The following is a 17,278-nucleotide window of genomic DNA, read 5'->3' on the forward strand; positions in this document are numbered from 1 at the left end:
ATAATCACTGACTGCCTGGGAGGAGATGAGTTTTTAACCTGGTGCGGAAATGGCGTTATTGATGTCATCAAGAGGATCTTACTGAGGAGAATGTTCTACAAGCAGGGAGGCACAACTGAAAAGGCCCTCTCCTTTGTCTTCTCCATCTCAACCTTCCTCAGAGAGGGCGCCTGGAGGAGAGCTTCAGATCAAAATTTACAGGTGCGTTCACATTGTGAAGGGTGCTCTGAAATATCTTGGAGTCCCAAGCCATAAAAGTATCGTAGACTAATATCAACACTTTGTGTTACTTTCAGAAGGTAGTGCTCCTCTCTGAATGTGTTCATGTGGAATACTTCAGACTGGAGTGCAGCTTCTTGGCCAGGGATGGTGAAAGCTGTAGTTCAGCAACATCTGGAGGACCAAAGCTTCACCACACCTGAGTTGAGACACTGCCTCTCTTCACATAAACTCACTCACTCATTGAGGTCTAGTCAACAGATACTGTCAGATACTGGGAGTAGCTCTTTCTTTCAAGAGAAGGATGCTTTACTGGTCCTCTCAGGAGGTAGAGACACCTGCCCTGTCACCATGAAGATGAGCCAAAAGAGAAGGGAACAAAGGATTCTGCCTACTAGATATAGTGAGACATTGCAGAAACACTTACTGCCCTAAATGTGCCTGCCCCGTTCCTAGATATAAGGATGTGCAAAGGGATGTGTCAGTGTTAGATCAATATCTAACATCTAACCATGCTCTGGTTATCTCCCACTTGGACTACTGCAATGCGCTCTACGTGCGGCTACCTTTGAAGGTAACCCGGAAACTACAACTAATCCAGAACGCGGCAGCCGGACTGGTGACTGGGAGCGGCCGCTGAGACCATATAACACCGGTCTTGAAAGACCTACACTGGCTCCCAGTACGTTTCCGAGCACAATTCAAAGTGTTGGTGCTGACCTTTAAAGCCCTAAACGGCCTCGGTCCAGTATATCTGAAGGAGCGTCTCCACCCCCATCGTTCTACCCGGACACTGAGGTCCAGCACTGAGGGCCTTCTGGCGGCTCCCTCACTGCCAGAAGCCAAGTTACTGGGTACCAGGCAGAGGGCCTTCTCGGTAGTGGCGCCCTCCCTGTGGAACGCCCTCCTACCAGATGTCAAAGAGAACAACAACTACCAGACTTTTAGAAGACATCTGAAGGCAGCCCTGTTTATGGACGCTTTTAATGTTTGATGTATTATAGTATTTTAATATATATTTTTAGAAGCCGCCCAGAGTGGCTGGGGAGGCCCAGCCAGATGGGCAAGGTATAAATAATAAAATTATTATCATTATTATTATTATTATTATTATTATTATTATCTAAACTTTTGGCAGTTAGAGTATTTGCTTTTGTTGTAGCTGTATTTAGGCTTAACCATGTGTATTGCCAGAAGTGCCTTAAACCAGTGATCTGCATATGTACCTCGGGTTACAGATGCTTCAGGTTACAGACTCCGCTAACCCATAAATAGTACCTCGGGTTAAGAACTTTGCTTCAGGGGAAAAAAAGAACTTTGCTTCAGGATGACAACAGAAATCATGCTCCGGCAGGAGGCCCCATTAGCTAAAGTGGTACCTCCGGTTAAGAAGGGACCTCCAGAACGAATTAAGTTCTTAACCTGAGGCACAAAGTCATTAAAGACTTTGGGAAGAATCGTTTTTCAAGACTTTGTTCTTCAGCAACTGGGAGCCATGACAGCACATAGCCTTGTGTTTTACCCCAGTAAACCTACGTAAAAGCACCTCAAAAGCACAGGGAGGGGAATCAAACCTTTTAATTTTTAAAAAAATCCATCAAAATTAGGAGGCTCCTTGCACAAAAATCACTGGATCTTTGTGTCAGACAATTGGCAGACTTCATTTCGCTCCACCCTAAAGGGGCTACTATGCCTGACAATTCCAGCCAGTTCTGCCAAACAATTTTTAAAAAAAGGTATAGGCAGTTGTTGCTTTTCCTTTTGTAGTAAATGGGTCAGCCATCCAAAATGAGGTGAGGCAACTCTTTGCCTCTGATCTGAGGTGAAGCATAATTGTCCAACCAAGGCAATCCCCTTCCAAGCCAATGAGGAAGATTCTGAGGTAAATATATTTTTTTCTCCACACAGCCCTGAGAATCAGGCATTCACAACAAAAACCTCTTAAGGAATAGCAGTATGAGCAATTTCTTAATGTACCTCAGAAAAAGAACCTCCCTTTCCTTCCTGCTGGGCTTGGCACAATATCTTATAGCACAATATCTTATATTTTATCCATTATAATGAGTGTTTATGTTATTGGGGGGGGGGGTTGTACTGCAAAACAGAAAATACATCCCTCCTTGGCCTCACCCTGCCTTTTCAGCTTCTGCCATTTTTGGCCATGGTAAGTAAGAATAGAGAAACCAAAACAAGCAGCACAAGAAAGAGGCAGCAAGAAAAGATAGCTTGTAAAACAAATTTTTACAGCCACAAAGAATGGAGATCTTTGCCCATCTCTGCAATGCTGCCTAGTGTTGGGGCTGGGACAACTTATTGTGTATTTGAATTATGGATGTTTATTTTAATGTTTGTGTAACTGGGTTTTGTTTGTATTTTATAAAACATTATTACAAAGATTAAAATCATTGTGGAAGAAATTGCAAAAGAAGTGCACACAGAAGGCCAAAAAAAAACCACATGCATGGTGCCCTACATCCAGATACACAAAAAAGTCAATTACAGTTTAAGGTGTGCCTATAGAGCCTAGGGCTTGCTGATCAGAAGGTCAGTGGTTCGAATACCCGCAACGGGGTGAGCTCCCGTTGCTCGGTCCCTGCTCCTGCCAACCTGGTAGTTTGAAAGCACATCAAGTGCAAGTAGATAAATAGGTACCGCTCTGGTGGGAAGGTAAACAGCGTTTCCGTGCGCTGCTCTGGTTCGCCAGAAGCGGCTTAGTCATGCTGGCCACATGACCTGGAAGCTGTACGCCTGCTCCCTCGGCCAATAAAGCGAGATGAACTCTGCAACCCCAGAGTCGGCCACGATTGGACCTAATGGTCAGGGGTCCCCTTACCTTTACCTATAGATTTATAGGTGCCGTTGGTAACTAATACAGCTTAAGCAGAATATCAAATGATATGAGTGAAAATGTATGTAATGCTAAAATGCACATAACATGTACGTACATTGAAACCATGATAAAATAGTGGGTAACTGAGCTTAAAACTGCAAAAAGAGAGAGAGAAACCAAAACAGAAATGTTTGCCTATCCCTGGAAGTGATATAAGCAGATGATAGGTCATCCCAGAAAAGAACCTCGCTGCTGCATTTTGTACTAGATGCACCTCCTTCTTTCGTTCCTTTTCCTCTATGATTAAACAATTCATCACTAGGCACAGCTTCTGAACTAACCTTAAAGGCAGCCCAGCACAGTGTCCTGCAAGAATCCAGTCTTGAGGTTACCAATTCAAGCACCACTGTAAGCTTTGTGAAGAGTTTGGTTGTCAACATTATTGACATCCATCTGTCTCAAGAGACAATGGAGTGCGCCTCCAGGGGTGAAGTCAAACTGCTGCATTAGCAGCATTAAAGTGACCTCCCCAGGGCACAAGCCTGGGAAGTGTGTGTGGAGGTCCTGGGCTGCTCAGACAACAAGACCCCTGCCTCACTGATTGTGGCTATCACACAGGGTCCCCGGACGTTTCACCGTCTATTGATCCCTGTGCCACCACTTTATTTCTTGCTGCCACCACCCAGGCCCTACCTGGTACAATACTGAGTCCAGTCAGGGTTAAATTGAAACATAAACTTTTGTGTATTTCTTGCAGTTTAACAAGCGTGTGGTTTCATAAACGGTATCGGTCCATTACAATCATGGGGTGCCTATCCAGACCCTAACTTCCGCTACCTGCTCTCACGCACTAAACCACCTCTCAGATATTTACTTGTCTTCCTAGCCCCTAACTGTTCCTGACTCAGCTTATTTTGCTACACTAACTCAACCTACCCACAAACTTTATCCCAATTCACTCCTACTCCAACCAACCTCCCAACGAACTCCTCTCTTTGCCCCTCCCAGAGCTGGTTTTATACTCCCTCTGACTCCACCCCCCTGGGTCCTGATTGGGTAACCTGTTTAACTATTTCACCTCCAGCACTCTCATATGTTAACGTCACACTGATGTGGTCCAAAAGAAAGCAGAGCAATACGTTTGGCACTAACATGGCTGCAGTAGTTGCAGGAAGGAGGCATACAAGGTGTCACCCGTCTTAGGGACTCTACTCCAGATTTGTGTAGGCTTTACTCTTTAGCCTTTCTTCTCCCGAAGATATCCTGCAAGGCAGAGGTGGTTTAGGATGTGAGTTTTCCTTCATTTTCCTAGACGGGCTACCTTCTTGAAATAGTCAGGCTAGCCTTCTGGTAGCTTCGAAAAGACAGATAATTGTTTATTTCCTTGACATCTGATGGGAGAGCGTTCCACAGGGCGGGTGCCACTACTGAGAAGGCCCTCTGCCTGGATCCCCGTAACCTTATTTCTCACAGTGAGGGAACCACCAGAAGGCCCTTGGAGGTAGACCTTCATGTCCAGGCTGAACGATGGGGGTGGAGACGCTCCTTCAGGTATCCTGGGCTGAGGCCATTTAGGGCTTTAAAGGTCAGCACCAACACTTTGAATTGTGCTCGGAAACGTACTGGGAGCCAGTGTAGGTCTTTCAAGACCAGTGTTATATGGTCTTGGTGGCCACTCCCAGTCACCAGTCTAGCTGCCACATTCTGGATTAGTTGTAGTTTCTGAGTCACCGTCAAAGGTAGCCGCGCGTAGAGCGCATTGCAGTAGTCCAAGTGGGAGATAACCAAGGCATGCACCACTCTGGCGAGACAGTCTGCGGGCTGGTAGGGTCTGAACCTACATACCAGATGGAGCTGGTAAACAGCTGCCCTGGACACAGAATTGACGTGCCCCTCCATGGACAGCTGTGAATCCAAAATGACTCCCGGATATCCTGTTCAGGACCAGGGAGTTTCCCACACCCACCTATCCCCTGTCCCCCAAGAACAGTACTTCTGTCTTGTCAAGGGTTTGAGAACCATCGGTGGCCTCACCTGGTTTAGCCAGCCAGTCAAAGTTGTTGTTTTTGGGTGCGGCTGCTGTTGTATGCTGACAGCTCCTAGGAGCCACACTCAGTGAGTCTGTAACACACCCTTACTACTTACATGGTGCTGAAATTTTGGTGCAAGTTGTAACTTACCATGTCTATGCTGTTTGGAGCATGAGTGAATTAGTATCAGCCTTAAGTTTTCTCTTAAACCAAAGCTTTTTGAGCCTTAGAATATTCTTTGTATACTTTGACACGAACACTGTCGACAGGGGAGACAATCATCTGTTGGGAAAGTTTAGCTGAGGCATGTGGGGGCCTAACCACTGTGTCGGGAATGCCTGTCATTTTTAATACAGCAGTAATATTTTTGCAGTACCCATGATGTGTTTATAGTTTGTGTAATTCCCTTTGCAGAAATTCAAGGCCAAGCAAACCGGCTACAACGCTAACTGGAAAACATCAGTTAAACAAAGCAATGCTTGTAAACAGAGAAACTTTACAAGATGCTTAGAAAGCTGAGGTAATATTAATCTGTTTTAGTATTTTAACTTTTGCATGTTTCAAAGTATGGTTCTGAATGTTTCTTGATTTTACTGTTTTGTAATCTGTTTAGAGAGTTTTTTCTACAGTCAACCAGAGTAAAAATTTTATGAAATAAATTAAATAAGTAAGGGCCCTCTTCCAGGATATCTGCCTTATAATTTGCTAGTTGTGCAGCAGAACTTTAAAACATGAATCCAGTTATTAAATTTATCTCTTCCCCTAGGATCCAGCAGTCAGGCTTGGAAGATCTCCTCTCCAGCCCAAGAAACCTTCTAAGATGCATCTCTTTCTTCTATCACTTACTCAGCCTTGGTCGCTAGCCTATAGGTTAGCTGATCATCCAGCTGAGTCACATGATCCACATGCAGATGAACTGCCCACATGACTCTCTCAAAGTAGGAACACCAAAAGCTGCCTTATACTCAGACTATTTGTCTATCTGTTCCAGTGAATTTGCGGAACAACATAACAGATTTCAAACAGATGTCTTTCTCTGTTCTCCTTCTACCTTGCAATAAACACAAACTGTTCCAGCACAATTGGCAATATGAAACTCTAGTTTTAATTGCCTTATTTACAAGGCCTCTTCCACCTCCATCTTCACCGAAGGCCTCCCACCAATTCTACTCAACAGCTCATGACAAGAGTTTGCATGAAAAAGCCAACTGGTGTTCATATTTATTCTTGCCACCAATTACTATTTTGTTGCTTATTTTGTTAACTTATTGTCCTGTGCAAAGTGTTTGGAGAGAGAGAGAGAGAGCTCATGCTCCCTTTGAAAAGCAAAGTTATTGTCTTGTTATTGTCATTAAAAGCAGAAGAGCCAGTGAGATGTAGTGGGAAGAGTTTTGGTCATAAAAGAGGAAGATCTGAGTTGCCCAATATTTTAAACTTGTAGCTACCTGGAGGGCCATTCACAAGTGGGAGGGAAAAAATACGTTCTTCTCAGGAAAGACCATTCCTATTTCTGTGTTGACCATATCTTGACCCTGGAAGAGTAGACCCACAAACTCCTCTCCTCTAAGATAGGCTCAGTTTTGGTATCTGACCATTTTACCCTCACGACTGTCTTTATTTTGGATGACTTACTTCCCACCCCTCCATGCTGGAGACTCAACCCCACTTTGCTATCTAACACCTTGGTTGCAGAAAAGATACAGAAAGTGTCCGTAGACTTTCCCCCTCCTCCATGATACAAGAGAATACTCTTTGGTGCTATTGTAGGACACGTTTAAGACAGTGTTGGTGAGACCTTTTATTAGCAAAAGAGCTTGTTGTTGTTTTTGTTTTTGTTAGGGAAGCAGTATGGGCCGCATTCCTCCTAGATATAAAAGAACTAGAGATCAAACATAAGAGAACTACTATTCCCAGAAAGCTCCTGTGCAAATACGCTGAGCCTAAGGCATTAGATATTCCAAAAACTGCTAACTCTCTACAATACTTTAGCAAAGCTTTCTATGAATTGAGTGATAAGAATTCTAGAATTTTGGCCAATCTGTTGTGGAACAACTAACAGAAGCAGAAGTATCCGCCCTTAAGTTAAATAACAGGCTTCTGATAGACTTATTGATGACTGTTTTGTAATGTAGCTGTAATGTCCACTCATAACTTCACATAGCCCATTTCACAACTGTGGATGTCCTGCTGCAAAATTTGCGAATTATCAGATTCATGTTACTACAACATACCAGTTTTGGGGGTTGGGAGCAATGCTGAGGTCGTGACCTCTCCTTGTTGCTGCATCCCCTTGATCTTAACAAGTCATCGTTCCCAACTGGGTTGAGAATACAAGACAGCAGGAACAAATCTCTCCCCAGTCCTCCCCACCCCATCACATGCCTGCAAAGACTACAGTCAGCCAGCAGCTGCTTGAGGGGGAAAGGGATGGGTCTTTTAGATAGTTTATATTTCAAGGATTAGAAGCCCCTGGAATTCAGTTCTACCTCCCATCCAACTACCCAGTTTCTACTGCCTCCTGCCCTTTGCTCCCTTTATCTATTCAAACAAACTGCAAATGCTTTCACCATGACTTCCAACAAGATTTTCAACACCCTTGCCTGTTTGAAACTCCTCAATTCTCCCACAGAGAGTCACTGCTTGGTCCCCCGCGATTAAACAACTCTTCTGCAGTCATTAGTTCTGATTTAAAAGCCAAGAGAGTGTCTGTTCTTTTGCCTAGATATGTCAGAAATGCATAAGCCTATATACTAACCACAAATTTATTATCCAAGTGCCTTTCCCTGAGAGATCACAATCAGGAAGGAATTATGAGGAATATACCCTCTTCCTTTTGTTGCTAGTTATTTGCAAATTGTTTTCTAACATCTGAAACTGATGCCAAACTGTAGCTGCAGATGTGCCTATGTAATTTGGAAAGCTTTGACCAATTGGAAAGCTTTGACCAAGCAGCCTGTTTGCATGAGCGTATTGCTTCCTTGGTGCTAACTATCACTGCACAACATCAAGGCAATGCCTGGTCTCCTTTCTTGAAACTAGTCTTTGATCTGACAGTCCAGAGGACCATCATTTGTAAGGCAAAAACCCTCAGGTGCCTGAAAACTGCAGCTCTAGTAGCTCACACTTCTTGTTGACCTCCATCTATCTTGGGAGACTCACTCGCAGGATGATCGCCTTGTCATGGTGAGTGGGCTTGCTCGTTCCTATGATCCTTGTGAGTGATGCTGTCGGGAGTTCCGTATTCCCAGTAGGGTCAGCCAAGGCAGTAAGGTCAAAGGGGAGGAGAAAGACAAAGCATGATCCAAGAAGTCCTCAATGGCAGAACTGGATGTTACAACAGCTGTGAAGGGGGATGAAGGCTGTAGCAGAGAAGAATCTACTGGTCATCATGATATTCATGCCATCGGAATAGAGCCTTATTGCAAAGACTGCACTGATCTCCACACATAAAACAAATTCACACACAGGTGTCTTCCAGAAGAAAGAAGTCTTGGGAGACTGTGGAAGAGTGTGCCTTTGTGGGGGAAGTCAAACTGTTGGAGACTTACAGCACCTGCTGTGGCTGTAGAGACTAATACAGGAGAGACATGTTTTATTGCAGCTTGGGTAGCTGAAGGTTGTGCTGCTGCAAGTGCACCATAGAGTTTTCTCTCTTCAGTCCTCGCAGTGGTCATTCCTCCTCTGGTTACTGCTATGGATGCACAACTTGCACAGGCTGTCTGCAAGACATTCCCACACAGTAAGGTTAGTGTGGCCAGGCTTCATGTCTTGTTTGCGTCATATGAGCATCATATGAACAGCAGGTATTTATCTGGGGCAGGCCCTGGTAAATAGGGACACTTGGTGCATGTCTTCAATTGTCAGGCACACTGTGGCTTTTCTCTTGCAGCAATGGTTCTACAAGTGACAAATACATGGAATAGGCATATATATTGTGGCATAGGATTTCCATTCTAAAAGACATGACACACAAGGGAAAAGGGAGGAGGAGGGAGGAGGAAAAAATGTAGCTCCGGACACCAGTTATGACATACAGGTAGCCTGAAAAATGTACAAGGCACTTGCAAATGGTTCAGATAGCCTGATGGAATGGCATTTGTAAATGTAAAGGGACCCCGACCATTAGGTCCAGTCGTGGCCGACTCTGGGGTTGCGGTGCTCATCTCACTTTATTGGCCGAGGGAGCCGGTGTACAGCTTCTGGGTCATGTGGCCAACATGACTAAGCCGTTTCTGGCGAACCAGAGCAGCGCATGGAAACACCGTTTACCTTCCTGCTGGAGCGGTACCTATTTATCTGCTTGGACTTTGTGCTTTTGAAGTGCTAGGTTGGCAGGAGCAGGGACGGAGCAACAGGAGCTCACCCCGTTGCGGGGATTCGAACCGCCAACCTTCTGATCGGCAAGTCCTAGGCTGAATGGCATTTGAGGGAGGGCCAAAGGCAGCAGGGGCAATGGAACAGCCTGTTTCTCTTCTCTTCTCTTCCCCTGCTCTGCAACCTGACGAAATGACTGCCATTCGAATACAATATCTGAGTAAACATACACAGGATTTTGTTACTAACTGTGGAGAGGTTGCATGTGTACAGTCTAGGGTTGCCATGTGTCCTCTTTTTCCAGGACACATCCTATTTTGGGGGGGTAAAATTTGAGACAAATTGCATTTATTTGTTTTGAATGGCTGCCGTAGCATGCTCTTTTTTGCTCTTCGAAGTATGGCAACCTTAGTGTGCACTGTACTATAGAGCAGGTGTGAGCAGACTTTGGACTTGCAGAATCTACTTTGTTTTTTACTAGAATCCTTGGATCCACCAACTGGAGCCTGGTGCAAAAGATATATGCTTCAAATTAAAAAATTGCGAGTCCACAAATTTGCTTTGAGCCCCAGAACTGAACGGATCACACAATATTTTGACAGCAAAAACCCACCCACCCCAGCTTTCTTCATTTTGGTGCCATAGTATACATTTCCAAGATGACTGAGGAACCACTTAATCCTAGTCATTTTCCAGCAATGCTCCTTGATCTCATCTACAGATATATACAGTGGTACCTCGGGTTACATACGCTTCAGGTTACATACGCTTCAGGTTACAGACTCCGCTTACCCAAAAACAATACCTCGGGTTAAGAACTTTGCTTCAGGATGAAAACAGAAATCGTGCGGTGGCGGCGCAGCAGCAGCGGGAGGCCCCATTAGCTAAAGTGGTGCTTCAGGTTAAGAACAGTTTCAGGCTAAGAATGGACCTCCGGAACGAATTAAGTACGTAACCAGAGGTACCACTGTAATATCCAGCCCATATCTGATCTAATATACAGTGCTTTTTTTCTTTAAAAAAATGTTTAGGGGTACTCTTGTTTTCCTACTCGTTTTGAAATACCAGGTCAAACTTAGATTCACAAAATGTTTAGGGGTATGCGTACCCCTGTGTCCCCCCCCCCCCGAAAAAAGCACTGCTAATATATGATTGCACCCAGCACCCGTGCCTAGACTCATTGTTAAAACCGTGTTTATGGAAGACAATCTTACTTGGCTACGAGTGATCGCCAAAGAAGAAGAATTGGTCAGTTGAGTTGGGTTGGGTTGTGTGTGAAAGGAGCTTGCTCACATTGGCCTAATCCTGTACATGTCCACGTAGAAGGGGGAGTTGTTTTTGGTTTGTTTTTAAGCACTGCTTAGGATTGCAACCCAAGTGGAAGACGATTCCTTTTGAAAATTGGTCCCACTGTGCGCCAGTTGCATCTCCAGTGCCTAAGAGCATCTGTTGCCATTGAAGTTGGGTTATGTCAGCAGATGTGTCAGCTAAGACAAACAATTGGGGGCCACTCTGGCTGTTAACCTCTGAAACAGCAGGTCAAAATCGCATTAGACTGGCTACTTCATCATAAACCCATCCCGGAAAATGGCTTTGTTGTGACCTGTGTCAGAGGTGTGCACTTAACCCAGGCCTCCGTCTCAACAGGTCTTCTGGGTGGCATCCTAGAATAAAACAGGACTAAAAGGAGGGGAAAGCCGTAACTCATTCAATTTCGCCCAGCTGCCTGTTGATGTTCAGCCTGCGGCCAGGGGGTTTTCTGGGGGCCATATGGCATCCTTCACAAGTGGTGAGATTTATTTTTTATTCGATTGCATCTTTGCATTTTTTGGCACACACATCTGGAGGTCGTGACAGGGACATTGTTTAATTTTATTGTATTTATCTGCTTATTTGAATGCTTCAGCTGCATGCGCTAAATTAGCTGTGCGTGCCATGCGTTATGAGCATAGCACACTCAGGCTAGGCATGCCGCAAAGCCAAATTCCATTCCGTACCTCTTCCATGTATGGATTACACAAGGAGAGCTGACAACTGCGCCTTGCCTGTTCTTGCCTGTTACGCAGAAAGTAAGGCAACGAGTCAGCTTATCTCAGCAACAGTCACAGGGATCTCCAATCTCACCCTGGCAACACCTTTGACCCCAAGTGCTGCTATAGTTCCAGCTGCTGCTGTCAACTCTCAAAGTGCTACACTCCTGCTTCCTCTTTCCCTTCGTTTCCTTTGGTTCTACAGAAGGGTATGCCCTTCCCTTTGCCATACTCTCCATGCTTTGCAGTATCAGCCCCTAGTTGCCCCAACACAAGGGCAATGCACCCATGATCTTCAACAGATGGACTCTAGCTTTAAGACCCAGGTGACTTATATTATGTGCCAGCGTGGGCAAAATGAAGATCAGGATCTCAGTAGGTTGGTAAGAAAAAGAAGAAGAAGAAGAAGAAGAAGAAGAAGAAGAAGAAGAGGAGGAGGAGGAGGAGGAGGAGTTTGGATTTGATATCCTGCTTTACCACTGCCCTAAGGACTCTCAAAGTGGCTCACAATCTCCTTTCCCTTCCTCCCCCACAACAAACACTCTGTGAGGTGAGTGGGGCTGAGAGACTTCAAGAAGTGTGACTAGCCCAAGGTCACCCAGCAGCTGCATGTGGAGGAGTGGAGACACCGGTTCACCACTCTTAACCACTACACCACACAGAGTTTCTTAATCACAATTGCTTAATTATGGCAGCAACAATGGGGTGATTTTCCCACCTAAATTGGGGTGCTGAAATGTAGGAAGCTAACCAAGGATGGCATTTTGTATGAAAGAATAGTGAGCAGTCTGTTCTTTCATTCCAACTGTATTTCTTTTGAACCCATCTGGTTCTTGTTAGGAGCATAGGAATCTGCCTTATACTGAGCCAGACCATTGGTCCATCTAGCTCAGTATTACCTGCACTGATTGGTTGTGGCTTTCCATGGTTCCGGGCACGTGACATTCCCAGCCCTACCTTGAGATTCCATGGATTGAGCCTGGAACCTTCAAGATGCAAACCAGATGCTGTACCACTGACCTACATCCCTTCCCCTGGTTGGCAGATCTTGGAGGTCAAGTAAAACAGGAAGTAGATCCAACAAACCAGAAGTCTGCCCACCCTTGTTCTACTCCTAGAGGACAGAGCTGCTGGTCTGGTTTCTGAGAGAGCCGTACCTAAAGGTAAAGGGGTTTCAGTGCTCATCTCGCTTTATTGGCCAAGGGAGCCGGCGTACAGCTTCCAGGTCATGTGGCCAGCATGACTAAGCCGCTTCTGGCAAACCAGAGCAGCACACAGAAACGCCGTTTATCTTCCCGCCGGAGTGATACCTATTTATCTACTTGCGCTTTGACGTGCTTTCAAACTGCTAGGTTGGCAGGAGCAGGGACCGAGCAACGGGAGCTCACCCCGTCACGGGGATTTGAACCGCCAACCTTCTGATAGGCAAGTCCTAGGCTCTGTAGTTTAACCCACAGCGCCAAGTTTCTGACAGAGGCGTACCTAGGGGTCTCTGCCAATTGCACCCTGGGGCACAAAAATCACCCATCAGACTATGGAGTGTCTGATGTCTATGTGTATGGTAGCACACTTCATCTGTTGTGGTGAGATCAAATGCAAAAGAAACTTTCCGTCCTTCTCGCACTGTGGCACAAAGGTGTGCAGTAAAATAATTTTTTTCTGGGGTGAGGGGTACCAATATAGCTCCTTCCTAAGGGCACAAGGGACCTTAGGTACACCTCTTGTTTCTGATTGGTTTTATTGTCACCCTGAAGGTGGCCTAAGGTTGGTATTGAAGGTGTAAGGTCAGCAGGAGTCAACTGAAGGAGTCGGTTGGGTCCCACCTGGACTTATGAAGCTGTTGACTGTGGGCTTATCTCCATCTGTCCAAGCAACTCTTTGCTTGGGCAGTGACGATCAACTTGCCATGTTGACTGTCATCTTGCCTTCAGACTGCAAGCAAGTGGCTTTAGAAATGAGATCTACGAGTCCTGGTTGAGCTGCGGTTTGTCATTCTTCAGTCCCGTTGAAATCAGTAGGACACATTAGCCACAGCTAACTGAAGTCCTGCTAATTTCAATGGGATTTCAATGTAACTAATTTTTGCAAGCTTTTTGCCGGTCACTTCCACTTACATCTGAGGAACTCCAGTCTCTCCTCTGCTGTGCTTTTTACGACTAGGCTGGTTTCTGCTGCTAACACTGATTTTGTGGCTTCATTATTTGCTGGTATGAAGTGGATTTTTAGATGTTGCAGTGGTTTTCATTGTTCTAATTTCTTAAGGCCTCCCAAGTGAAATGAGAGTGCAGGGCACAATATGTAAATCTTTAAATAAAGAAACATTCGTTTGAATTGGTCTGGATGGGAATATGACTACCATCATGAGTCTGATGATTGTGGATGTTGAGAAAAGTGGTACCATGTTCATGGAACTTGATGCTGGCTGTAACCATCTGCTTCATATTAGTATTCCCCCCCGTGCAATAGTTGGCACCTCCCTACCAAAGACAGGCTGTAATTGCTCACTTGCAGGAGAAACTGTGTGAAACAACCTTAAGAGTTAAGTCAAAACCAAATAATGTGGTTCTGCAAACCAAATAATCCAGGGCAACTCTCCTGAGACGTCATCTTAAATCCAAGCGCTCCAGTTTTCATGGTTTGTAGCCTACATTCTTTGAATGTTTTATCTTCAGAGCTCTGAAAAGGGGTTCAAATTACAGGAAGCTCTGTCCATTTGAGACCCTGTCTCCTATTTCCATGGTGCTGGCAAACTTCAATGTTATGGTTTCTGTAGTATGGGGACAAATACCATACTTACATGGCTGCTTAGTCTATCAAAGCACAACATGCAATGTGGTTTAGTGTCAGGGGAGAGAGAAAGTCAATTCACTTTGCATTTTAATGTGAACTGAACTAATTCACGATTCCCAAAACTATATGTGAACCAAAACACAGCCACCCTTCGAAATTTGCATTTTTCTGGATTTTGTGATGCAGTATTCCAACAGAAAAGGCTAGAAAAAATATGTACATTGGGAAATGTGTGCATAAAATAAAATCTAAACATGAATTTTATTAGAGATTATTGCTTGCAAAACTGTGAATATTAAGCAAAACTTGAAACAAAAATATGTGTATTAGGAGAAATTCCTACTAAAATGCTGGTGAATTTTCATGGTGACCTTTTTTAAATGGCAAACTGATACAGAAAGACTGGGAAAATGAGAAACTGAGAAAAAGTAAAATGGTCAGCTTTGTCAGTTGCTAGTGTAGGTCCTGGGAATCTGCTCCCACTGGTTTCAAAATCCACACCATTTGTTATCATGCCTATTTTGGTGTCCTAACTTCTTTCACCTTTAAAATACTAAGTAGCTTGACCTGCAGCTAACCCGTGACATGATAAATTGACATCAGAAGGTGTTAAATTCTGGCTTCATTCCTGTGAAGTTAACACATTTCCTCTGGTGTGATAAGCACAGTGAAACAAAATACATTTTTTTAAGCATGTAGGTGCTTTTATCTCTTTTATGAGCTTTTGCATCTGTCTTGTTGAAGGGCTGTGTATGAGAAGGGCAACTTTGGAGGGAGTGAATAGATCAGTCCTGTTGTCTTTGTCCATGGAGTTTTCTTGGGAGGGATACTGGAGTGGCTTGCCGATTCCTGCTCCAGGTGGATCACGTTTAGTCAAAACTCTCTACTATGAGCTGCCATGGACTGCAAGAAGATCAAAACTATCCATTCTGAAGGAAATCAGCCCTGAGTCCTCACTGGAAGGACAGATCCTGAAGTTGAGACTCCAATACTTTGGCCACCTCATGAGAAGAGAAGACTCCCTGGAAAAGACCTTGATGTTGGGAAAGATTGAGGGCACAAGGAGAAGGGGACGACAGAGGATGAGATGGTTGGACAGTGTTCTCAAAGCTATTAACATGAGTTTGACCAAACTGCAGGAGGCAGTGGAAGACAGGGGTGCCTGGCGTGCTCTGGTCCATGGGTCACGAAGAGTTAGACACGACTAAACGACTAAACAACAATAGATCTGCCCAGGGTTGTTCTCCTTTCTCAAGTGGCCACCAAACTCTGAGTTGCCAGCCTCCAATCTGAGCCGCACCTCTGGGTTCTACTATATACCCTTTCAAGATATAAAATGAGATCAAGGTGAGGTGGGAGACAAAGGGTGGTTGACTCTAGCCCTGGCACAAGATGAAAGGCAGGGAAGAGTGGCAGAGATATAAAAAGGGGACTTGAGTCAGACCCATTTCAGATGGGACAAAAGAGGAGAAAAATAGGACAAGCAATTCAATTCAAATCACTTTCATTTTCTCCTCCCCCATATTTCTGTCTTGCCCGGAATTGATCTTGTACATCTCCCTGTTGTTGAGCGAGGGGGAATACAAGATCAATCTCAGAGCAGACAAAAGTGAAAGCCAATTTGTGCATACTGTCTGCCCCTCCATTCTCCTTTTTTTCTTCTTCTTTTTTGAGTCATGTCCAAAACAGCTCCCCTGTAGCTTTGACCAAAACTATACCAGTAGCTGGGAACTCACACATACTAGAAAATGCAGTCCGGCAAAGCCAACTGTATTTCATCTTGGAGCAGACGAAATAAATTAAGAAAATGAGACAAAGCCGAGTTGAGATAGGGGGAGTCTTGCTTTATGCAATTGGCAGCCTTTTATCCTTAATTGTATGTTGCCTTTTTAAAAAATGCTCTTCTGTTAGAGGATCTTATCTTGCACAACAGCAACTATGGTAAATTGATATGAATATCTATTTGGGAAAATCTACTTTTTTCCAAACCTCAGTCTCTGGAGTGCCCTCCTTATAGTATAACTGTATTTGCACAACCTTCTGTCCAATTTGCTCCTGCTTATTTGCATTTTTTTATTACTAACAGTATTTGGACATTGTGGAAACAGTGGCGCTACATTGCACTGAACTGTTCCTTTATCGTTGTTCTGATTAAAGCAGGTGTGGAGAAGCAGTGACCCTCCTCAAGGTATTGTGCTCCGGTTCCCAATAACCACAGCAATCATAGCTGATGGTTCTTCTTTCATCTTTTTCTCTCCATCCTTTTAGCCCAAGTTACCACTTCTAAGGTACATCACTTGCTTAAATCAGTGGTGTGGAAAAGATTGGCTGGGATCTATTGGTTGATTTATAGCAGCTTGACAAGAGTTTTCAACTCCGAGTTACTTTAAACATGGCAACAACCAAATGGCTTTTCCCAGCTAAACTGGACTGCTGAAATTAAGAAAGCTAACGGAGGTGCAGAAAGCTCCAATCATTTCTCTCAGTGAAAATAAAGTGCTATGCTCAGAATATGCTCAGAGGCACCCTGGTTTTTAATTGCCACGTTTGTCTTTTGCTGGCTGTGGTTGGTAGATCTTGGGGTTCTAGTGGAAAACTAAGTACAGTGGTACCTCAGATTAAGTACTTAATTCGTTCCGGAGGTCCATTCTTAACCTGAAACTGTTCTTAACCTGAAGCACCACTTTAGCTAATGGGGCCTCCCACTGCTGCCGCGCCACCGGAGCAGGATTTCTGTTCTCATCCTGAAGCAATGTTCTTAACCCGAGGTACTATTTCTGGGTTAATGGAGTTGGTAACCTGAAGCGTATGTAACCTGAAGAGTATGTAACCCAAGGTACCACTGTAGATCTCAGAAGCCTGAAGTTTGCCTACCCTATCTTTGTTCACATCTGTGATTTTTCACTATGTGAATCTTCCTCTTCCTTGGACTGCAGCCTTCCTTTGTCTTGACATGCCAAATACAGAAAATGTCATTTTTTGTGATAACGAGCTCTATCAGAGCTCAGTAGCGTGCAATAACTCTTCCTTAAAAACCTTTGACCATTGACATTCTTCACACATTT

General features: G+C 44.4%; 1 long non-coding RNA gene across 1 annotated transcript in view; it reads left to right on the top strand.

The window, feature by feature from the left end:
- Window positions 1-850: 850 nt before the first annotated feature.
- LOC308480336 overlaps window positions 851-17,278 on the top strand; it is a 104,539-nt gene continuing 88,111 nt past the window's right edge. The window contains exon 1 of the long non-coding RNA XR_013988054.1: window positions 851-1,073. This is a non-coding gene — a long non-coding RNA (uncharacterized lncRNA). The remainder of the gene's footprint in view (window positions 1,074-17,278) is intronic.

The sequence above is a fragment of the Podarcis pityusensis genome (assembly GCF_964106645.2).
Source record: "Podarcis pityusensis genome assembly, chromosome: 6".
Taxonomy (NCBI): Eukaryota; Metazoa; Chordata; class Lepidosauria; order Squamata; family Lacertidae; genus Podarcis; species Podarcis pityusensis.